We start from the raw sequence: 25,296 nt of genomic DNA on the forward strand, positions 1-25,296 counted from the left end.
GCTGTGATTCGTTTTCAAGCGTTTACTAAGTTGCTTAACCACCAAGCATGGACACCGGTTGGCCTTCTCCTCGCTGGCCCTGCCTCAGTCTGCTTCTGTCAGAGCAACGCTTCATGAATCTCTGTTGCCAGGAGTCCCCGTTCTGCGTCTCTAGCATGTGTGAAACTTGTGCCCCTTTGACTTGTGGACAGCCAGGAAACTTACGTTTACCTCCTGCCACCCAAACAGCCAAAGCAAAATGAAAGAGAGAGAGAGAGAAAAGAAAATTTTGAAAGAGAGTCAGATCACGTAGCTAGAGTCATGGAAATTAAAACAAAAACAAAAACAAAAACAAACCTTCCTCTAGCACTCTGACTGAATCCAATCTTGTGTCTTCCGAAGGGAAATTGTGCCTGGGGTGGAGGAGTGCGGTGTGAAGAGAGGAGAAAGCCACATTTCAGCCTCTGCAGCCTGGGTCCAGTCGTACCAAGACCTGGCTTTGCCGTTATTTGATTTATTGCAGTTCATCAGAGCAGTCGAAATGGGTATGAGACTCTGCATGCCACCTGGGCTGGAATAAACTAGCCACCAGGGATGTGGGCAGATCAGACGCTTTCATTCTGGTTCCGTCCGGCCTTGGCTATGTCAACGGCAGACACCGATGCGTTACTGAGCTAGTTCTCTTCATAATTCGTGGATGGCTCCTTCTGCATCCCACCTCTCAGAGTCAACTAAACGTGAAAACCCTGAGGCTCCCCTGGCCCGTCAGGGAGGCTGCAGTGCGATGGGACTGTGGGTTCGGACGGCCCGGGAGCAATCCTGCCTCCAGTTACCCACTAGCTGAGTGAGTGGAGCTGTAGGAGAAAGATGACCGTACTGAAAGCACCCGCCTCGCGTGCTGCTGGGGCTGGGGGTAAGTGAGATAATGCACAGAAAGTGCTTGAGACCGTACCTGGCACCCAGCAAGTGGTCGTTGGATACGGCTGTGACCATTATTTACCGTGGTCTCTAGTAAAAACACTCAATTCTCAATACACGGCTCTTTCATTTGGGAGATTCAGAAGGGCAATTAGCGTACGGTAAAAAAAAAAAAAAAAAGGAAAGCAGATTTGCTATATGAAAGGGGGGAAAAGATCGGAGAAAAAAATTAAATGATCGGGGCGCCTGGGTGGCTCAGTCAGTGAAGCGTCCGACTCTTGATTTCCGCTCAGGTCGTGATCTCACGGTTTGTGAGTTCGAGCCCCGTGTCAGGCTCTGTGCTGACAGCTCAGAGCGTGGAGCCTGCTTGGGATTCTCTCTCTCCCCCTCTCTCTGCCCTTCCGCTGCTCACTGTCTCGCTGTCACTCTCTCTCTCTCAAAATAAATAAATAAACATTAAAAAAAATAAATGATTAAACTCACTTATAATCTCTTTGCCCAGAGATAACTCAGGTTAATATTTGGGTACTAGTATAATATATGTTATATTTATACAAACAATGTAAACATTTACATTTATAAATGTTTTTTATTGTATACACGCATACAAACACATATACATATATATTTTGTCTCACAGGGACTATACAAGAGGTATTATTGACTAGAACCTACCCTCATCATCGAAGGAAAGAAGGTGTGCTGTGAAAACGGCGGGGTCCCCATGGCTCATTTTCTCAACTCCCTTCCCTCAGGTCTCTGCTTAGATGGTCCCTGCTTATAGGTCTCCTTGGCTACCCTAAATAAAACAGTGCCCCCAGGACCTTCTGTCCCCTGGCCCTGCTTTATGTTATGAGGCACTTCTGTAGTTTGTCAGCGAGGTTGTAAGCTTCGGCCACCACGGCCCCCCGCTGTCCTAGTGCCGGGCTGGGTTGCGGTCCCTGCTGCCCATGTGTTTGTGGGAGGAAGGCATACTTCCCTCCAACTCCTCCCTTGCTCACACTTTCCTAGTAACTTTGGGCCAGGATTCTTTAGTCATCAACTACTGTGCTCTGAGGGGGTGCAAACTAATGCTCACGGTTCCCCAAACGAAGCATCAGAGAGAAGGTAACCCACTGGTAAATACACACATGGAATGGTTCACAGTTAAGTACAAATGGTTCTTTAGAGCCCGCCATTTTAGAGTTCATTGCACAAGGTATATGAACTCTGTCACCCGTGAAAAGGTAAACCCTCGGTTTGCACTTCTGTTCCACTGCAGATTTATGTCTCCCTTTCGTTTCTGGTTTTCTTTTTTTTTTTTTTAATTTTTTTTTTCAACGTTTATTTATTTTTTTGGGACAGAGAGAGACAGAGCATGAACGGCGGAGGGACAGAGAGAGAGGGAGACACAGAATCGGAAACAGGCTCCAGGCTCTGAGCCATCAGCCCAGAGCCCGACGCGGGGCTCGAACTCCCGGACCGCGAGATCGTGACCTGGCTGAAGTCGGATGCTTAACCGACTGCGCCACCCAGGCGCCCCTCGTTTCTGGTTTTCTATTCACCTGCCCCTTCTAACAGTAGACTGCAAGTCCTTAGGGGCCGGGCTCAGGGAGCTCTTTCTGGGCCTTTCCCCAGCATCTACTACACAGCTTTGGTTCTGGAAAGAGCTGAGCAGAAGGGTGCATAGATGAGCGAACCATGGCAACTCTTCCCTTTTTATTCTGAAATCACGCTGAATCAGTACCCAGGTTGCACCAAGGAACACTGGAAATGGACGGAAAGTTGACATTTTGGAGTCAGGATTTAATTCTCTGACAAGTGACATCTGTCTTACCTCTCACTGGGAATCTCTTCTCTCCAAGTCGAAACTGATTCACCACAGCCAAGGTTATCAAGTATTAACTATGGTTTTTACTCAGAAAACTTGCTGAAAAGAACAACGAATTGTTTCTGGAAGGTGAGATCTTGACATCACCTCCACAAGGCACAGTGGCCGGTGGGGGGTGGGGGGGTTGTTTCAAAAGCCAAGATGTGTGTGTCTGAAAGAAGATCCTGCAAGTAGAGAAAATACCGTGTGAGAGAAAAGAGAGAGAAAAGGGGTGAGCAGCTGCTCAGAAAGTCTTATCCAAGAGGAGGGCTCACGGAGTCATCCATAGAAGGGTGGTGTGATGGCCGGCTTTACGTCAACTCGGCTGAGTTATGGTCCCCAGTTTCTTAATCAAATGTCAATCCAGGTGTTGCTCTGAAGGTCTTTTTAAAATGTGGCTGACGTCTACCATCAGCTGACTTTAAGTAAAGGAAATTACCTTCAATAATTTGGGTGGCCCATACCTAATCAGTCGAAGGCTTTAAGAGGCGTAACTCAGATTTTTCTAGGGAGAAGAAATTCTACCTCACGACTGCAGCATCAACCCCTGCCTGAGTCACCAGCCTTCTAGCCCGCCTTATGGATTTGGTACTTGCCATCCCCCTCAGTCACCTGAACCAAATCCTTAAAACAAATTCTGCTATTCTGTTGCTCTAGAGACCCAGGACTGATACAGTGGGGAGGCGGGTGCTACTCAGAAGGATTGCCAAGGAAAAGGGGGAAGGAATTCAAAGCCGTTCCTGTCACTGCTGTCAGGAAAGAAGGACATGCCAAATGAGAGAGAGTAATTGAGACGTGAAATAGGTCTGAAACGCAGTGTCGGTAAAGAACAGTGCACGTGCCTCAGGGCCCAGGCGGCCGACAGAAACCACTTGGACTTGAGTGGGTGTTGGGACAGATGTCATGGTTACTTCCCAAAGCTGTCCCCGTGTTTCCTGGTTTGGTTCCCATTCCGACCCTGCGAGCTGGCAAGGGCAAGGATTCACATGCCCATTTCACAGATCAGAAAATGAACAGCCACCGGGACTCCCAAGGCTGGGGACCCCTGGACGCAACTGAGAAGTTTTATCCTGAAGAGCTGGAACGGCGCCTCAAACCTTGAGGTGGGTCGGGAGGCCGGGTCGGCCCCCGCAGCATCACCTCAGACCGAGGGGGCCGGTAAAGGTCGTCTGCAACGTTAGAAATTACCTACCTGTGATTGGTCTTGAAGAGAGTCCCTGTGGACCAGAAGACATTTCACGGGAGAGCTGAAGCGGAAAGGCTTTGGAGGACAGAGTCTTTTCAAGGGGACGTTGAGTGGTGGCAACAAAAGTTACCCATCGGCAAAAACAGCTGGGGAGCCATCTGTCTGGGAGAAGCCTCCGGCCCATTTCATTACCCCGCTCCCGCATTTGTGAGAGGCCTGGCCGCCGCCGACGGGAGGCGGTTTATAGCAGAGGGAACAGAAGGAAACCAGTTGGCCCTTGTATAACCTTGGCCTCATTAGCATCAAACCCAAGCCCACTGCGCTATTGACTTCTACTAAATATCCACCCATCAAGAAGATTTCCCCGAGCCCTGCCTCGGGGGTGTTCAGACAGACAGGGCCTCCTTGCTCTCCATCTCTGGCTTTGTGATCCAGGAGGGGTTCCTCCCCACCCACAAAGATCCAAGCTTAGCAACCACTCCATCTTCCCCGAGAGGAAAGTGGGGGGAAGGAAGGAAACCTCCGTGGTCCCCTCTCTGAAAGCCTCCCTTCCCTCGCTCCAAAGGGCCAAGCAAACAAACCCTAGAGAGGCGGCTCGGCAAGTGAAATGCACACAATTATATTTCCGACTGCTTGGCAAACTTTTATTTCTGTACAGCAAATGACACATTATCTTTCCGGAGGTCAGTGAATAATGCAGTCAGATTCTTGCAACGTTGTGAGAGTTAATGTTTCTATTTGCCATTGTGTCCTGTGCAAAGAAAGGCGGCTGGTCACCTAGGGTTACCGCAACACAGCGTGGAGATGGTCGAATCCACGAGAAGTGCTTTGATAACGTTGGACACTATTGTGCAGACGGCCTGCTTCCTGGCCCACGCTGCATAATGGGCCTCCGAGCACTAAGGAGATAAACCGTCCTATCCTTGCGGTGTCAGAGGTAGAGCTCTCCAGAAGCTGCATTCATAATTTCCTCGAACTTGAGGACTTCGATTTTTTAATAGTAATTGAAACATATAATTCAATAGAAGTGTCACTCTAACGTAATAATTGCCAAGGAAATTGAGCCACAAAGAAGTATCATAAATTGCAATTTACCTTTATTAGAGTACTTGGAGCTGGTAATGTTTTCTCATCAAGAAAGCCACCCCCCTCCCCAGATACCTTCCCCTTCCATCTTTCGAATGTTCATCCTCATTCACGCGGCCCTCTTCAGCAATACCTTCGCTTCTTCTTAGATTTCCAATCTCTGGGTTTGGCCCCTCTTAAAATGCTTATCACGGCAAAGTGTTTATATTAATTGCTCTGGTGAAAGCTTTATAATATAAACTTCAGCGAAACTCTATTGTCAAATGTCAGCTTCCTCACATTCCCCCCAGAACATTTTCTTTCCTTTTGTGGGTATGAGTGATATAATGGTGCTTTGTGTATTTAAAGGACCGTGTGAGTATCAGTGGATGTTATTGTGATGCCTTCCGCACATCTTTTTTAAAAAAATGAAACAATCTTCTCTTCGGTTGTGTCTTAACACCACTGAGCTAAATCCGGGACTTAGAACAAAACAAGAAGCCCACTCACCCTCCTCAGGAGGCCTTGCTTGGAACCATCTGAACAATTATTACCATTATTCTTTCCGATTGTCAGTAGGCAGTGAAGCGCCTCGTCTCCTTGTGCCGTGGAAACGCACAACGCGCTCACTTCCTTTCCCTTCCTACAGCCACTGAGCCGGCATGGCATGTCCCCACCCTTGTTTCTGCTGGATTCTGACCCATTGCTATCCCACCCCCTCCCCTTCTTCCGCTCACTTACCCTGATATACTTCTGGGAGGCATCTGGCCTGAGACTGACCCGAGACAGGAGGCTGCTTGGAGCTAGATTCCTGCGCTCCTGGAAAAGAAAGCAGGTGTCCTAACCCAGTCAGGACTCACTGTTCCCAAGACTCTTAGGAACCTACAGCAAGTTTTAGGCTGGATTACAGGAGAAAAACATAGAGGAGGGGAGAGACGAAGGTACAAGGAAGGAACAGGGGCGGTGAATAAAAGAAAGGAAGGGAAGAGAGGCGCTAGAGAGGAAAACAGGCTAACCACGCACATCCTGGAGAAAGTTGATGACACAGAGTGAAGTGGGGAGGGGAGGGGTCGTGGGATACAAAGCATGCGCCCATTATGACTATAACCATTAAAATCTATGTTTTTGGAGATACAGAATGGGAATAGAATTTACCAAAATGGAGCCCTATACATATACATACATATACATATATAGACCGTCAGGATCATACGTATCATTTTTCCGTTTCCTGGACTTTCTATCAGGCCCCATCTTTATCACAGAAAAGCGGATGCGATGCGGTGCTAGGGATCGGAGAATAGATGCACATCCACAGCGGCCCTTCCGGGCCCCTCCACCCCCAGGCCCCAGCTTGTGTTGTGTTGAAGTTCATGGGCCTGGAGCCTGGGTCTGAAGCATTACCCACAGGTGGGTATCTCCTGCTATCCTCACTCTGAGCCCACCAGGCTTGAAGGATGAGCTGAACAAAAGTGGAAGTCAGGGGCGCCTGGGTGGCGCAGTCGGTTAAGCATCCGACTTCAGCCAGGTCACGATCTCGCGGTCCGGGAGTTCGAGCCCCGCGTCAGGCTCTGGGCTGATGGCTCGGAGCCTGGAGCCTGTTTCCGATTCTGTGTCTCCCTCTCTCTCTGCCCCGCCCCCGTTCATGCTCTGTCTCTCTCTGTCCCAAAAATAAATAAACGTTGGAAAAAAATTTTAAAAAATGATTTAAAAAAAGTGGAAGTCAGTTCTTTATGTAGGGATGTGCTGATCCCAAAGGACCTGTTTATCATTCTTTCTTTTTTTTTTTCCTTAATGTTTATTTTTGAGAGAGACAGACAGACAGACAGACAGAGAGAGCTCGAGTGGGGCAGAGAGAGGGGGAGACAGAGGATCGTGCTGTGAACACAGAGTCCCACATGGGGCCCAAACCCACAAACCATGAGATCATGACCTGAGCGGAAGTCGGATGCTCAACCAACTGAGCCACCCAGTCGCCCCTAGAATTCTTTTTACGTCAGGAGCAGCACATGACAATTAAATGACTCTTTCTAGATGTTTGAATTCAACTTTTCTTTCATTGAAATTTTTTCTCATTGTCTCCTTTCTTGCCTTTCTTTCTTTCTTTCTTTCTTTCTTTCTTTCTTTCTTTTTTCCATATACAGCCATCCCCCACAGAAGCACATATCCTGGAATTGGCACCAAGGGAAGCGAGTCCGGCCCTGCATAAGGGTGGCACGAAAAGCGAAAAGCATCCCGTTGTCAATAAATACAGAAGCCTCGCGTTCTGAAGTCACCCAGACTTGACCTGTCTTCCTCATTTGGCAACTCAGTTAATTGTGCTGGGCTTCAGTCACCACCGTGGCTGGATGAGGGTCATTTATGCTGCTTCACTGGGCTGCTGGAAGAAGGTCTGGAGAGTGCGGCACGTGTAACACACTTGGAACACGTAAGTGGTCAGCTGGTGCGGTTCTCACTTCCTCCAGACCCAAGGATCCCTGTTCATTCCTATGCACTTGGCTGGACCTCTTCTACTTCAAAAGAACTTAGAATAACACTCTGGGATGACCTTAGTCATTATTGAGCGCATTTAGACATGCTACCGATTCAATCATGACCCCTAAAGTGTTCCGACCAGAGAGAACAACAGTGTCTTATAAAACACACCTGCTTGACAAGTTCTGGTATCTCCAGGGTGTGGCTGGGGGCTCAGGAGAAATGCTCACTGGACAAGGAACAAGGAGTCCCGGGCTTAGGTCCACGTCGCCACCAATGCGTGGGGTGACTTTGGGCAAGACCCTGCTTCTCAGACGCTCAGTTTTCTGTCTGTAACCTGAGGGGATGTGGTCAAAATCAGGAATTTTAAAACAATCTTTAGCAGTACTTTTCCGTCAAGTCGAATCTTAGCCAAAAGCAGGGATGCTCTGGTTATGGCAAGGGGGCAGCGCAGTGTCCCCCCACTCCCTCTCCCCACCGAGTCGGTGACTCTCACTCCCTGGTGGTTGACCTTGAGGCCCATGTTCAAGGCGACAGAGCAGAGCTGCAAACCACAGATTTCCACACTCTCTTGAACCACTTAGCAATCTGCCTCATCCACAATTTCACATATTTCCATTCTACTCTGTCGACACCCAGTCACAAGACATGACAAATATTGCCAATATGTACCAAAGCATATTATCACATTGCCTTGTTCACTCTGCATTTCTGGACATCGAAAGAATATTCAGCTCATGGTTTTGCTTTCCTGAGTGCCTTCACTTTCTTTTTCTGCCTCTTCTTCTTCTGTTCCCCCCACCCCCCGTTATTTTACTTGTTTTCCTTCCTGCCCTTTTCCAGAAGGAATTCTCCATCCTGCCGATACTCTACCGAATTCCTCAGCCACCTCCCTCCCGGGGATCGCCTTGTGTACTTGAGAGTGAGGGGAGAGGGGCAGGAAAGTCAGCCGCTGGACGCCTGTCATTTGAGAACGCTTTTCTCTTTCAGATTCCCCTTCCAAGCCCTTCCCGTCTATCTCCAGACATCCCTGAACTGGCCCGAGGACCATCGGCAATGACATTACCTTGAAGGCTTTTAGAAACCCAGATTCTCGGGTCTCATCCTCTGTCTCCACGGTATACGGCTTTAGGCAAGTAGATGATAAAATGAGGTCCCAAAGTGATTTTCCATATCTGTAAAATTGGAAAACTAACTACCTTTCAAATCACTTTCCCCGCGTTCCCCCATTTCTCCGTCTCTTGCTCCCCAGTTTCTTTCCCTTCAGTGTCATCCTAATTACCAGCTAACTGGTGGATGTCACTGCTACTTAAACGCGCTCCCACTCTGGATCCCTAATCACGCCCATTGTGCTCCTCAAAGCTAAGTCAAGAATTGCCGTCTTTTGATTTCCCTCTCTGTCTATATTGTGGAAGGAAGCAGGTCCCGGCGCTTTTGTTGTCCCTACTTCTGGGCTGAGCTCCATTTGCTGGTGAGCGGGGCTTATCTTTACTCCCCCCTCTAAATACTGTAACATTCAGCATCCTTTCATGTCTGTGCTTTTAAAGTAAATCTTTGGACAATTAAAGATATGAAATGGCTAAATAGAGTTTCTGCCGGCGTTGTTCTCTCCTTTTTAAAGGTTTAATCACACTTAATGGCTCTCTTCAAAACTTGAATTTTCCATTTTGGTGTTTTGACTCCATTGAAAGAGTTTACTAATATTCTTTCAAAAGTATTCTCTACTCAAATGAGCTATTCAATAAAGTTTTGTGCCATGCTATAGGATTTACACTAAATGGAAAATAATTTAAAGGGAAATTAGAGTTGGGGGGTTGCTATTCCTCTCTAGGGGTTTTGTTAGTTAAACCGTAATCATCAATATAGAGCCCATTAAAAGTTGGTGTGAAGGAACAAGAATTATCATTTAGGGAGAAGGGAGACTATTGCGAGTGCAATCTCAATACCCCTTTTCCTTGAAGATAGTTTATTGCTCAGTCTTGTGATTCTATAAATAGGAACTTGTGATAAATTCTTCCTCTTCCCTCCCTTCTCCCTTCTCCTCCTCTCTCTCTCTCTCTCTCTCTCTCTCTGTCTCTCTTTTTCCTGAGGAGTGAACAAAAGATTAAGGGAGAGTAAAAGGAATCCATTTTGTGACCAACCTTCTATTGTTTTAAACAAATCGCCTTGACTCTTCCCAATCTTGGCCCTGCCAGGTTGTAACTTGCCCTTACTCGTCACCGTCAGGAGGAGGAAGCCGGCCGGACACTGAGTCCCCCTTGGGTCATACTCACAGTGTAAGTGATAGAGTTTGCCACTTGCAAGGGAAATTTAGTGGAAAATAAAAGCCAGTTCTCCCTGACGGCATCTTTATTAACCCTGGGACTCTCTGGTGGGCTAAGCAATATGGATACGCACACGATATTAATGAGGGGCGTTGGCTCAGAGAAGAAAAATGAATGCGGTGGGTCTGGGACCTGTAGGGACACCACCTCTCCCCGATACCTTCTTGCTTGTCTGCTTTCCTTCGTTCTTCCTTCCTACAGGTAACCACTGAACACCTGAAAAGTGGCCAGTCACGTGCTAAGTACTAGGACAAGTTTGAGAAAATGATGACCATACCTCGAGACGCTTAACATCCGGCTAACGAAACAAGAAGTAATGTAGGTAACAGAAAGAAAACAGAAGTCAGATCTATGGCCCACACATTGTCATTCGATAACTAACGACCTTAACTTCTCTGAGATTCAGTGTTTCTCTTTCACGAATGGGGTTCTGAGGCCAGGTAACATTTATTGCTATCCGAAATATCTCATCATTTATTTGTTGTTTTGTGTCTCCCCCTCCTCCCCAGGGTAAGCTCCATGAAAACAGGGGCCTGTGCTGATTATTCTTCTCTGTATCCCAGTGCCTAGAACAGAGGCTAGCACTGAGCAGATGTTCGATACCCACGCACCTCATCGTACGTCCCCATCGGAGCTCCTGGGTAACTAGGTGCCTTGTCAATAAGCAACAAACCTTTGAAAGGGATCTTTTTTTTCTGAGCGGTAGGTCTCACCAGTGGGCTTCAAATATTCAGTAAACCATGTTGTAAACAGATGTGCTGTCTTCCAGGCTTTGTTGTTCCATTTCTAGAGCACAGATTTAGCATCATTCTTAAGGGCCCTAGGATTCTCAGAATGGTAACTGAGCATTGGCCTTAAGAGCAAGTCACCAGAAAGCCACACAGCCCCTGAGAAGCCTGCCCTTTGAAGCTTTGAAGCCAGGCACTGACTTCTCTCTCCAGCTATGAAAGTTCTAGATGGCGTCTCCACCCCCCCCCACCCCCCCAAAAAGGCCGTTTCAACTACTTTGAAATCTGTTGTGGAGTATAGCCACTTGCATTAATTCTCTGAGCTGGATCTTCGGGATCACTTACTGCAGCACCTACACCAGCACCCGGTGCTTCACGCTGCACTTTGATCTTGCGGAGACGGCCTCTTTCCTTAAACTTCTTGAGCCAACCTCTGCTAGCTTCAGACTTTCCTTGTGCAGCTTCCTCACCTCTCTCAGCCTGCATAGAATTAGTGAGGATTTTGCTGTGGACTGGGCTTTGGCCGGAGGGAGCGTTGTGGCTGGTTTGATCTTCTATCCAGACCCCTCAGCCTGTCTCCGTATCAGCAATAAGGCGGTTTCCCTTTCTTATCATCTGTGTGTTCACTGGAGCAGCACTTTTCATTTCCTCCAAGAACTTGTCCTTTGTGCTCATGGCTTGGGCAACTGTTTGGCACAAGAGGCCTAGCTCTGAGCCTACCTTGGCTTTCGATAGGCCTTCTTCACTCAGGTTAATCATTTCTAGCTTTTCATTTAAAGTGAGAGACGTGTGACTCTCCCATTTACTTCAACACTTAGAAGCCACTGTAGGGTTACCAACTGGCCTAATTTCAATATTGCGTCTCAGGGAATCGGGAGGCTCAAGGAGGGAGAGAGAGATATGAGGGAACACTCAAGACACACACATTGGCCGATCACATTTGCCGTCTCACGCGGTGCTGGTTGTGGTGCCCCCCAACAATTACAAAAGTAAAGTCAAAGACCACTGGTCACAGGTCACCACCACAAACATGATGATGGTGAAAAAGGGTGAAATATTATGAGAAGGTCCAAAATGTGACACAGAGACCGAAAGAGACCCAACAAATGGCTTTTTGAAGACTGAACTGTAAGCATGTAGACCTAGTGAGATTTGCATCAGACAGAGGATAGGAGGGATATTTTGAAAAGATGGCAACAGAAGGAGCGGAATGGTGTAAAGCAAGTTCTATCTCAAAGATACCGAAGAGACCAGTTTGCACTCAAGGGTAATGGATTCCTCTGGGAAAAGTAGATTTGGGCCAGCTTTTGGAAAGTCTGAAATGCCAGCGTTAGCCAGTGGGGATTTTTATTGGGGGTGTTACTTTAAGAAAGTAATGTTTTAGGGAGATGAATCAGGCAGCAATATACAAGGCTGAAGGTGACAGAGAAGTAACTTAAGAAGACAGCACAGTACCTGGAACGTCAGGTGACAAGGCCTGAATTAGAATCGTGGGAGAGAGGGGCACCCGGGTGGCTCAGGTGGTTAAGCATCCAACTTCAGCTCAGGTCGTGATCTCACAGTTCATGAGTTCGAGCCCCGCGTCGGGCTCTGTGCTGGCAGCTCAGAGCCTGGAGCCTGTTTAGGATTCTGTGTCTCCCTCTCTCTCTGCCCCTCCCCACTCGTGCTCTGTCTCTCTGTCTTAAAAATAAATAAAACATTAAAAAAAATTTAGAATTGTGGGAGGGAAAGCCTAAAGGAAAGAAGAATTAGGAACCCCAACAAAGTAGGAATCAGTGGCATTGCATCACTGAGGAGCTATGAAGAGATGAAGGAGAAGAAAGCATCAAAGGTGCATGAAGACTGGAATTATGGTAAAATCCATAGAAATAGGGAAATGGGGAGGGAGGTCATTTTGGAGAGAAATACAGTGAACTTGTTTTCAGTTATTTTGAGGTGTTGGTGGAATACCCAGATGGAAATGTCCAGCAGGCAGTGGAAAATGTGGGGCTGGAAAAAGGAACATGGGTGAGAGCCAAAGATAACAGATGTGAAAGTCATCTCCTTGGAGGTAACAGAAAATCATGGGAAGAGATGCCTTCTCTGAAGTACAGAAGGAAGAGCAGGGGCCCAAGGGCAGAGCCCGAGTGAATGAGTCAGTTGGTAGTGAGAGGGGGAGGAGGAAAGGTAGGAACAGGAATACTCAAGAAGGGACAGGACTCAGAACCAAGGCAAGGGAGGGAAGATTCTAAGGCATTGCAGGCAAATGAGCTAGAATGGTCGAAACGCCTGGCACCATGGCTAGGGCATAATACACCATTAGTATAGGGATCAGTACAATGAAAATCCTTGTTAAGTACGAGGGAACAGTCACTCATATCAGGAGCTACAGAGAACATGTCAAGAAGAGTGAGAAATTGGAAAGGTCTTTAGATCTGCCCATTAGGAGGTCGCTGACGACAGGAGGGAGGCTGAAGGGTTGTCCTCCACAGGGACTTACTTCCCAAGGTAATGTTACACATTTCCAGCCTTTCTGTAAGAGCCCATGCTGGAAAATCCTACGTTGCCTTATCCTCTCCAGTCCACATGGAATGTCACATGGAGAAGTCTTTATAAGCCATGTGACGGCAGCCCAGTTTGTGTTCTTGATTATGAGCACGTCAATAGTTACTCATTAATTTTATCCAATATAAGAGGAGTGACTGACTTCCTGTCCCTGGCACCTGACGTCACCACTCCTTTGGTTTGCCGTCTTCTGGAACGAAGCTCTTACAAATAGCATGTGTTCAAGACTCAGGGGGGGAAAGAAGTAATAAAATGTTAAACAAGGCAGGGTACCTGGGTGGCTCAGTCGGTTAAGCGTCCGACTTCAGTTCAGGTCATGATCTCACAGTTTGTGGGTTCGAGCCCCGTGTCGGGCTCTGTGCTGACAGCTCAGGGCTTGGAGCCTACTTCGGATTCTGTCTCCCTCTCTCTCTGCCCCTTCCCCATTCACGCTCTGTGTCTCACTCTCAAAAATAAATAAACATCAAAAAAAATTTTTTTTAATGTTAAACAAGGCTTGGTCAAGTCTCTGGCTTCAACAAATTTACTTTCATTCCAGAAAGACACATTGGGAGATTGGATTTCATTAGCTACAGAGCTGATCTGACAGCTAAATATGCTAGGTTGCTGGCTGGCTACCTGTTGACATTTGGGGTTGCCTTTTAAAATATCCCTATCTTTAAGATACTTTTCCCAATCCGTCCATTTAGACTTGGGATTCCTTTAAAGGGGACAAAGTCATGAATCCCCAAGGAGAGGTCAAGCTTCAAATACAGAAACTATACTGGGTCCCCACTCCTATTACCACCTGGTTTCAATTAACCCTAAAGAACAAATGACTTACATCGAAGAATTTTAAAAACCACAATTTAACTTACAAGATTCATCACGGTGTCCCTAAAAGCTGGTGGTAGGGAATGGTTTCGGATTTCTTAGGACAGGTGACTTGGATTGACTGTTCTCATAAAGGTCAGGGTGGGAGTTGGGGGAGGGGGTTGGGCATAGGTGCCTGAGGTTCACTCACTTGTTTCGTTTACAACGTGTCTTGGGTGAAACAAACAGCAAGAATCTAGAACAGGCTCGGACCGGGGGCTGGTGATGCCGCGGTGAAAGCCGTCGCTCTGTCCTCAAAAGACTCTAATCCGTGGTCCGGACAGACTCGGGCAGATCATTACAAATCAGAGGGAAGTGCTGAGGCAGAGAAGAATTAGCGGGTGCCCTCACACAGAGGAATTCCTAGCCCTGACTTCACAAAGTCTTTGTGAAGTGAGTTAAAGGGACCTTAGAAATGCAATTTCTCTTTCATCCTGAAGAGGGATTTGAGCAGAGAGGCCTTGTCAGGGTCACTGCAGGAATGTTCTATCTTGGTCTTTCCCGCTCCCATTCTCTCTTCTCTGAGGGGAAGTGGAGAAAACCCAGTCATTACCAGAGAAGGCTAACGAAGGTTCGCGGTGCTCGTTAACACTTTCAGGCCAGCTCCCCCATCTAAACTAAACAGAGAACAGATTACGACCTTCCAGGGGTTGGAATCCAGGGCTAGAAGCCGGCCGCATCAGAATAGCAACCCCAACAGAGTGGCAGTGGAGGACGGTGTTGGGGGGGGGCGGCTGGTGGCTTACTGCCTGCCAAAGGGGCCTGGGGCCTTGCTGGAATGGACCAGAGGAAAGCAATGGAGACTAGGGGCTAGAGGGACCCACCCCAGAGGGAACTCTCATGGAAGGAAATGGCCTACTTCTGACCGGTCTCTGGAGGGAAGCAGAAAAGTGCTGGGGAGGGACAGACCTGACTGGGCTGAGATCGGCAGATGACGCCCACCACACGTGATTCTCCACAGCCTTATCAGAAAGGCAAGCTTTTCAGCTTCGGGCTTGACTTGGGTCCCTCCACTCTCCCAACCCGGCATGCGACCTTGGGAGGAACCAACACCCCATGTGCATCTGGGGTTGCAGTTTGCAAAGCTTTGCATTGACTTCCCCATTCCCTGTCCCCCAAGAATGTTCACTGCAATGCTGTGTTGTCAGAGGGACCCACGCGGGGAGGGGCCCTGGAGGCCAGGGCGAGCTTGGACAATATTGAACCAGAAGTTTTAAGTTTATTTATTCTGAGAGAGAGAGAGCGAGAGAGCATGTGAGTTGGGGAGGGGCCCTGAGCGAGGGAGAGAGAGAGAGAGAGAATCCCAAGCAGGCCCCACACTGGCAGCCCAGAGTCTGACAGGGGGGCTCGAACTCACGGATCGTGAGATGCTGACCTGAGCAGAAACCAAGAGTTGGATGATTAATGACTGAGCCACCCAGGTGCCCCGGTCACCTTTTCACTTTTTGTTCCTCAGACTCTGGTAGCAGAGACTTGCCAACAAGAGGGTTTGACAGGACAGCAAGTGGGCTGGTCCCGGACCCTTGCATTTCAGGAGGGGAGGCACCCCAGAATGGGAAGGAGAAGGACAGGCAAGGGAAGGGTGAGCAGTGCTGGAAATAAACCTTGCTGGCCACACCACGGTTCCTCCGGGTCAGCCTTTCTTGGCTCTGGGAGATTTGAGGTCTAAGACAGACTCCCTCGCTCTCCAAAGTTTTCATTTCCAGGAGAAATAGCTTCTCTCTCTGCACGTTTCCTTTGACTCTCAGCAAGACACGAACAAGCGCATGAAGGTTGTAAACCTGCTACTTCACTGGGGCTGTTTATTTCCAGTCGACAAATATTGTGCCAATGTTCACTTCAATTAGGAGACACATTTGACAATTTGACTACTCCATCTGATGCCTCAAGGGCAAATTTCAGCTCTTTCAGGAAGGGATGGGCCAATAACGGATCCATATGAATAAAATATACAGACAAGGAACATTTGCAGCAGTTTGGGGAAACCACCTTCGGCAGCAAGGAGAGTAAAATGTCTACATGAAAAAAAAATTCACATAAATAAAGCATGGGGCTTAAACTGGAGGGAGGCTGAGAATTCAGAGTGAAGGCTCCAGTGCCTGCTTGCCCATCATCTGCCTGGAGTTGGGAATTGGGTGACAATCAGGACTAGAAGGTTAAGACATTTGTAATTCTAGGGGAGAAATCGCCACAGAGTGAAACTCACTAAGGTTGTTACTAGTTTCTTCCAGCTTTTACAATCATCCCAGCAACCGGAAGTTCTTCTTGGTGTCTAACGTCGATCCTTCTGTTTAATCCTTTCTCTTCTTTCTTTACCCTGAAGACAACCGGAAAAGCGGCTCAGCATCCTCCTTTCTACAGCTTTCCAAGTTCTGGATGGTGGGAGTCAAGGACCCGGTCCCACGAACAGAACACTTCCTGCTCCGAACTGCCCCTGGATTCCTGTTACCCTTTTCCAGGCAATAGCCCACTGTGGGGGGTGGGGGTGACAGGTTCAACCTTCAGCTGCCCAGGACAAGTGCCAAGAGCCTGCTAGATTCCTGTATCCCCATCAGGGAAGGCAGAAGTTGGTTCCTTCCTCAGCTTATGAGGATCTCCTGGGAATAAACTCAGGTGATAAAGAGTGGCAGGAAGTGAAAGTTCGACGGAAAGGGAGGGACCCTTGCTTGGTACTTTGTTCCTGTTTTCTGAGCTGACCTGATCACGGAGAAAGCTCATCACTAAGATGGAAAATCAAAACTGCCTTTAGCTCAACGGCTCTCAGACTTTACATTCGTGTGTAGTCCCCTTGATGATTAAGCCTAGGTTATCCTAAATACTTGTATGTATATTTGTTTTGAAAAGGACATCTCTCAGCTCCCATATAAGCTTATTAATAAAATATGATCGATTCTATATTTTAATATTAGTGACAGGTATGTTCTAATGTTAAAAGGACATTATAAACAGTTATTGTTAGAATAGAAAAAAAAATCTCTTGAGAATAATCATCAATACAACTGTTTCACTTAATCTTTAAGACCTTTTTATTTCTATTGTTATTAGCAAATGGTTATAATAGCATCTAATTGAAACTATAAATTTCTTTATCATAGGGGAGTTCTTGTATTGGGCAAATCTCTAGTGATTCCTTAATTCTCTCATTTTCATTCATTCATTCATTCATTCATGGAAACCTAGGATCACTAGGAAGCTTGGAAAGCTATGAAGTAAAGATGTTTCCTCTCTCTAGGAGACAAAAAGGCAGAGATAGCCTCATGCGTGACGGGAATAAAGAAGAGGGTAAGGAATGAGTTCAACTCCAACTCTGCCCCGAGGAGCAGGATGACGATCTGAGACCCAAAACGTGAGTCGTGAGTCAGAGCTGGTGTCGGACAAAAAGGTGAAAGGACATTAGGTGGAGGGCACCGTTTGTGCAAAGGCACAGAGGCCGTCGAGACAGCACAACTCTGGGTTTGAGAACCGGCCTTGGTTTTCCTCTCCCTCCTCTTCCTCTCCTCCCCTTTTCCTCTCTCGTTCTCCCTGCTGCCATTTTCCTCTCCATTCCCTTCCTCTCTTTCATCCTCATTACTCTAACAATGATTTCGGTCTCATCTCCAATCCAGATACATCTGACTAGAAATTAAGAGGACAACCAAACACCCACATTTCAAGCAACTCCCCCAACTTCAGGCACGGTTTCATTCCTTCGATAACCGCCATGCTGAGAGGGGGAGACCACGCGCTGGCCACCTCACCGCTGAGATCAGCCCCGAGACACCCCTTCCTCCCGCTTGGTCTCCCTGGGGGAGACTCATTCTTGCCTTCATCCCTGCCCTGTGGCTGCATTTTTTCTACATGCTTGAAAAACTCATTTGAAGAACCCGGGGACCTGGCCGGACATGGAGAGGATGCCTGAGTGAGCAAAGAGGGCACCGAGCCGTTGGAAGTTCATCAAGGACCCAAAGGCAGAGGTGTGTGGGCAGAAGTCATTGACGTGCTCACCCCTCCCAGCATTAACCAGAAAGCGTGTGGACGGGTCCCGCCATCTTGGTAACCTTTACACAGATACAATGTCGACGGGAAAATTACCGCGGAAGTCTTATTAGAACAAAGTCCCATTTAAATTATTGGGATTCTTTCCATCTGATACATTCCACCCATACAACCCAGATAACAGAGATGATTAAAACTACACCCTCCTGATCTCATTTTCTGAAAGTTTGTGACAGAGAAATTGCCCCAATGTTGGCCATGATGACCATTCAGCCATCCACTCACCCAAATTCATCTGGCTATGCTTTTGAGCTAAAAAACACGCACCCTCAGACTTCATAAATTGTCATTCCTCTGCCCATCCGGAGAGCAGAAATTCATGACTTGATCTCCATCAAACAGTGTAAAAACCCAAACAAAAATACATCTGGACAGACAAACGGGATGCCAGGTTTTTGCTTGATGAGAAGGGAAATAGCTCAAGCCTGGCCCCCTGAAATGAAGGCTTTCTCTCAAAAAAATGCTCATGGAACCCTAACAGAGTCGCTGAGACCAGCTTCCCTTTATAATCTACAACATAAACTAGATATGGAGCTCATTTTGCGCAGTGCTTTGTGACCTGGAAAACATTTTGTTGGGGCCTTAAAAAAAATGATCTCACGTTCGTTTTCTTCCCCCAAATGCGATGATCATCATTTTCTGTTCCTGTAGCCCAGGTGAACAGCAGCCAGGGAGCTGGGGCAAAAAAAAAAAAAAAAAAGGACTCGCAATTTCCTGACACAGTTAACAGGCCGTTAAAATTCTGTCCTGCTCAACCTCAGCATTGGTGTTCAGGGAATCAGAAGGCTGGAACTACAAGAGAGAAATGGATGCTCATCACCCTGGCCGGTATCTGTGCACAAAGTAGACGAAAGAGCAAACAACAATGCACTGTTGACCGGTCAGTTAAATAACCCGTTATCCGCAAAATGGTTACTAACGCAACATCCGCAAAATGGTTACTGATGAATACACATTTTTCTAAAAAAAAAAAAAAACAAATTGTCTTGGGTTTTGTAGTTAGAAGTGCGGTGTATTGTTTAATAGAGGGAGATCCATCTGGAATCTCCCCGTTGAAAGCAAAAGCAAATAAATGTTACTTGAGCTGAGATCCTCCGGGACCAGGAGGAAAACCTAAAAATCGTCGCTACGTGTTCCTCCCACTTTATGCTTTCCGCACCCACCCCTGCCCGATCCTCTCTCCAGCTGACCTGGGGGAGACTGTCTCCGGACAAGAACAGCAGCAGCCTATATGCAAATGTTTTCTTAATTGTGTCCTAGCCATTACCCCATTGTGGAGGCTTTTAAGATAATTTATTAATATTCGCTTTAACCACCGTGGACGAAGCAATGGGCTGCTGGGGGTTTTTACGGCGTGCGTGTATGTGTGTGCGTATGTGTGTGTGATTTTTTTTTTCCTGAGTTATTTATTTGATAATGATATTAAATATTAGAAACTCTAACAGCTGGTGTGTTTATCCTGACTTGAGTGTATTAACCTCTTTAGCCCTTTTTTCCAGAAGAAGGATTCGGCATCACAGATTTGACTGTCAGCTGTGGTGCCTGGCGGCCCAGCCGATTGGCATTCTGACAGAATCCAAAGTCCAGAGCAGCAAGTAAACATGGATGACATTGCAGTGAGAGAGGGGGAGAGAGAGCAGATGATGACTTCAGGCACCTGCAGCTGCTTGCACCCAAATCAAAGTAAAGGCTGAGCAGCTCACTGGAATGGAAAAACACTGACTGCACCAAGAGTGAGCTGGCTTCCGTGCAAGGTGAGGGAGGAGGGGGCTTGATGGAGGGCATGGGGGGGGGGGGGGACGATGGAGCCCTGAGCGTTGGCATCCTGCCCGCTGACAATACTCAGCTGAAGTACCTTGGGGGAAATCCCTGGGTCCTAAGGCCCCCGTCTCCCCTATGGTGGGTAAGGATTGGAAGCAGCCATCGCTGGGCTGACCGGTCAGTAGATTGAAGGCCAATCTACTATTGGAGCCCTGGGGGGGGTGGGGGGGCTCAACCTCCAGGTAGGACAAAGGTGACGTCCGCTTACAAACCGTGGCTCTAGCCCTAGAAATACCTTTCACTGGCTCTGTGACCTTCAGCAAGTTATTTCATCTCTCAGCCTCAGTTTCCACATCTGTGACCTGGAGCCCATTATATGTGGTCTCCGTCATGGTGAACCATAGCGAAACGACATAATGGATGGATGAGACGGAAATCTAAAAAGTTAGTAATGTCTTGTCTCTAACCTATAGGAATTTGCTTGAGACCCTCCACCGTGGACAGCCCCCACTTCTGAAAACATTGAGGCATTCCAGGCTTCTGCAGTTTTCTTTCCTCCTGGAGTCCGAGTTAACGGTGCAAGATGCCATTCTGGAACCCTGGAGCTCCGCACCCCATGCTCTGGGCCTGAGTGTTTATAGAATGATGACATGGAAAGGAGGGAATGGATAAGTGGCCGTGTTCAGGTTTCCTGGAATGACTTTTTCCTTGGAAGAGACACATTCTCTTCTCGGGCCACCTGTAGCCTTCGGGCCCTGCAGCGTGAGTTTTGTGGGCAGCTCGACTCTTCTGAGTAGAGCAAACGGAAGGATTGGTTCGAGCAGGTGGGCGCAGCATCAGGAGGGATCAGCAGGAGAGGCAGCCTGAGGTGGCTTTCAAACTGGATGAGGTGCTTCGGTTGCTCCAGAAAGACAGAGCTGTTTCTATACATCACAGCATTTGGCATATGGGGGGGGGGGGGGTGGTGAATTGGTTGGTGAGTGAATGAAGAAATGAACTGTTGAATAAAAATAAAGTCCATCTCGGGGCACCCGGGTGGCTCAGTCGTGGTGGGTGGTTAAGTGTCCTACTTCGGCTCAGGTCATGGTCTCACGGTTTGTGAGTTCGAGCTCCGCATCGGGTTCTCTGCCGTTAGTGCAGAGCCTGCTTTGGATCCTGTCTCCCTCTCTGCCCTTCCCCCTCACGTCAAAAATAAATACACATGAAAACATATATATAGCCCATCTCTGCAAGAAAGCATGCGTAGAAAAGGCGTTTCGGCGAGTCCCACACTCCCAGCAAGGAGTTTCGGCATATTGGACAACCCTTATGTGTGCCTCATCTCAGATCCTTTGGTGCTCACCAGTACCCCAGGCCTCGTGCTCTGTTCCAGCTGCCTCTGCAGGGACCAACAAAAGCACAGCCTGACCATGGCCCCTGGGCCTGCACCAGTGCGGGTCCCCGTTTGCCACTACAGTGTGACTCCCTATGGGAACTTCTTGGTGCCACACATGTGCACCTGTAAAGTACAAGGAATTAACTCCCCACTGCGTCAAGATCTGGTGGAGACATTCTTCTCCCTTCCTTCTGCAGTGGATTTTCCCGAGACAGAAGTTCATGAGGCCTCCGGGAAGTGAGTCCTGAGACACAGAATGTTCGGTTGTGCATGGATTCGAGCAGCGATGAGCATGCTGACGTCCCTCGTGTAGGCTCTCCCTCCTTCCCTGCCTCACCCTGCCTTTCCCCTGACTCCCCATCCCAGTGATTGAACTCCTTCAGGAAAAAGTACTCCTTTGCCTTACAGGTCATGGAATTGTCCGGGAATATTTTTCTATCTTTTAACTTGAGTACAGGAGGATTGATGCATTCTTAGCACACACTCGCACCACGGATTACAAAGTTAAGTTAAGCCGAACTCGACAGCTCAACTAGATTTGTTGAATCGTATCTACTTCTATTCAAATCAAGTTCAAATGCCAGATGGGTTTCTAAGCCACATGGGCTGGGGGCAGCTCTGAATGGAAAAGAAAAGTTGTGCTGAAGGATGTGGGCTCCCAGGAGGCTGGATGGACTAGATGGACATGACTCGCCCCTCTTCCCAGCATTCACCACCCTCAGAGGGCTCAGGGGTGGGGTGGGGCAAGGAGACGTTAGTGGTTAATATAGGCCCCTCCCTCTTTATTAGCACCAGAGAAGGTGATCACTCGTGCGACGTGAGCGTTAAAGTTGTCCGTTGTGAATTAATTCCGCAAACATTAATTGAGCACCTACGCATGCTTTGGGGTTGGGTAATATTCCGGGGTGCTCGTGGTGGTGGTGATGGTAGACTGACAGAAGTCTATGTGCCTTCCAGGTGCTTAGGGCCCTTGCAGAGAGGCGTACATGCAAGTTCTGGCAGAGCTCAGAGAAGCGGCTCCGAAGGGCCAGGTGGTCCCCGAAAGGTGAGTAGAGGCAGAGACTGGAGGTGTGGATACCCAGAGAGCACATGATACTGGGAAACACGGTGAGTGAGGTGAGGGCCATCTGGGAGACACGGAGCAGAGCAGCCTGGTGGGACGCTGGGCATGGCTTTCGTATTCTACAGATTTTGTCTTCAGCTGCCCTTGGAATGAAATAGATTACAGTTTCTTGGACCAAGTGATCTTCCCAAATAGCTCCCTTTGCTACCCCATCATGCTGACTGAGGATGTCTCCGCAGCCTGCCATCGTCCCCACTGCAAAGATCAATCTACAGCCACTGGATGCACACGTGAGATTCTCCCCTAACATAATTTTGACCTTGCACTAAAATAGCCTTTGCTGCGAGTCCTACCCCTTGAATTCGGATTCTCGTTCCCAATTTTTGGGGGAAGAAGTAGGCTGCCACTGGGTGTGGGAGTCAGAGGTGGGGCTGAGAGACTGGGAAGGGAAGGAAAGGATCTCTGTGCTCGTATCATTGCTGATCTGTGCACCAGACCAGGAGTCCGGAGAAGCAGCTGGCTGGACTCTTGCACATCTGTTCTAAGAGATGCAAACCTGGAACGGTAAGGACTCCAGGCTTTCAGAATTGTTGAAAGCAGCCACTCACTGTCTCAGAAAGAGGCAGTGAAGGATCAACTCTCTGGTTTGCTCTTTGTGATGAAAAAATCTTGACTTGGAAGTGGGGAAAGAATGCAGAAGGGGAAGGAGTCTAAGGAGAGGCTTGATTTGGAAGACCGGAGAGAAAGTCCTAGTCAACTCCATTCCCTTTTTTCCCTCCTTCTACCCATGTTTAATTCTCCTCCCTCCAGGTGCTTGGCGACTCCCAGCAAAGTCAAGAGCAGTCAGTTCAAGAGGCACACAATGTTACAATTCAAACTAAAGCTTAATCTTTATTCTCTCTATGTACCTTTCAACAGGCACCTCTCCTTTCTCTGGGGATCAGTGTTTAATTCAAAGGAATGATTCTCTAACAGTGGAATTACTAGTATTTGGCATGTCATGGGGGATGATAGTGGGAGGATGAAGTCCTTTTCTGCTTTTCTCTTAACCATGCCACGTCAACAAGCACCTACACGTGAGACGAGCTCTATGCATGTGTCTGAGTCAAAAGACAGCAAACCATACCCACAGGTTAACCTGGGCCAACTGCCTGTCTTTGTAAACCAAGTGTCATCAGACCTCAGCCACGTTCATTTGTTGACATACTGTTTTTGCCTTCTGTCGGCCCTACAATGGTAGAGTTGAGGATTTGGGACAGAGACTGGATGGCCCACAAAGCCCAAGATATTTACAGTCTCTCTGGCCCTTTACAGACAAGATTTGCTAACATCAGTCTAGGTCAACACACAGCTTAGATTCACTGCAGTGTAGAGACCTGGGTATGGTCTCAGCAGAATTTTGACCCTATCAAGGGGTATTCTCTCTAGAAACATGAAGCATGAAAAAAGCCCTATGATCAGATATTTCCAAAAATAATATTAATGCTACCTCAAATTAAAGCCTTTTACTTGCTTTATCTGATCTTAAGACTCACAGGAGCTTCAGATACCGTTGACGAGTCTTAGAGTAAAACCGTGGCTCTAGGAAGTTGATACTGTGCCCTATGTCTCGTAGCTGGTAAGGGGCAGAGCTGAGACTCTTCCTTCTTACAGGTTAATTCTGCTCACTTCTGGGGAACTCAGTTGCTCCTTTATCTTCTTCCAGGCTGGAGAGCTCAGCCTTCAGCAGCCCTCTCCGCCATCGGTGCAGCTGGGCTTGCCTTGCAGGGTGGCAGGCGGTAGAGGGACTCCGGGTGTCTAACCGGGAGGCGGGAGTGACAGTGCGGACCAAAGCATGGTTTGGCTGCAAAGACCAGAGAAGTGTGGTTTCTCAGTGGCCGGCGTGCTCTGGCTCGGGAAGGGAATCGACACGGGTGCTTCCGGCTTTCCAGCTTCCTGATACGTGGGAGCCGCTGGGTCACAGAGAAGCACCACTCCGGGTAGATGCACTCCCAGCGCGGCGTGCCCTGGGCATGCCTTCTCGCCTGTCCAACCCATCCTAACCGCCAGGGTGATTTTCTCATCTGCCGGATGACTCTGCTGTTACCTCATTATACCACCACGGGCCCTGGGGGCCAGATGTACTGGCGATGATCTGTTGCCTGTGTAGAAAATTCATGCTCACGTGGGAAGTTGCTGAAACTGCTATTTGCTTCTTCCAAGAACTTCCAGCCACCCAGTACTGCCAGAGGACCAACTAGAAAAGCAAAGAGCTGTACTGAGTGGCTATGGTACTCAGCACTTGGGATTTCTTCTCCTCCGTCTTCTTCTTTCCTCCTCCTGCTTCTTCTTCTTTTGTATTTCAAATGTTTATTTATTTTGAGAGAGAGAGAGAGAGCAAGAAGGGGAGGAGCAGAGAGAGAGAGGGAGAGAGAGAATCCCAAGCAGGCTCCACACCATCAGCACAGAGCCAGATGTGGGGCTCGATCTCACAAACTGCGAGATCAAGACCTGAGCCAAAATCAAGAGTCGGGCGCTCAACCGACCGAGCCAGCCAGGCGCCCCAGTGGGATTTATTTGTACTCAATTTCTCTTACGTACTTTGTTTCTCCTGACTGCACATTCTTTCTCAGTCTGTCTGGGGCAGAAAACAGGAAAGGGGGCATTTGGGAAGCTGATATCAAAATAAACATGTTTCCTTGGTGTGGATTGCAAACTTGTGTAACCTTGCACACTTTTGATTTTTGAGGGGGTGAGGGAGGGATTGGAATTCTGTCGCAGACAGGCATAAGTGTAGACGGAGACACTGCCTCGCCCTACTCACTCCCAAATCCTAAACCGCCATGAGTAACTGTCTGTTAAGTCTCCATCTGGATGTCCCGCACATACTTTCAACAAAACAGATTCAAAGGACACCTACTTTTTCTCCTTATTGGTGATGGACCTCACCCTTCACCTAGTCCCCCAAGCTAGGAACCTGGGGGTCACCCTGGGCATTCCTTTTTCCAGCCCACATCTCCACCCCCACTCGTCCTGGCATGGGCTCTCACCAGCTGTCCCAGAATGTCACCGTGGCCTCCCAACATTCCCTCCAGCCTGCGTTAAACTGTAGACTCTTTGCCAAGCAAGAACACACAGAGATAAGATGTCAGTCAAGAAAACG

This window comes from Felis catus, chromosome F1 (genome assembly GCF_018350175.1).
Source record: "Felis catus isolate Fca126 chromosome F1, F.catus_Fca126_mat1.0, whole genome shotgun sequence".
Taxonomy (NCBI): Eukaryota; Metazoa; Chordata; class Mammalia; order Carnivora; family Felidae; genus Felis; species Felis catus.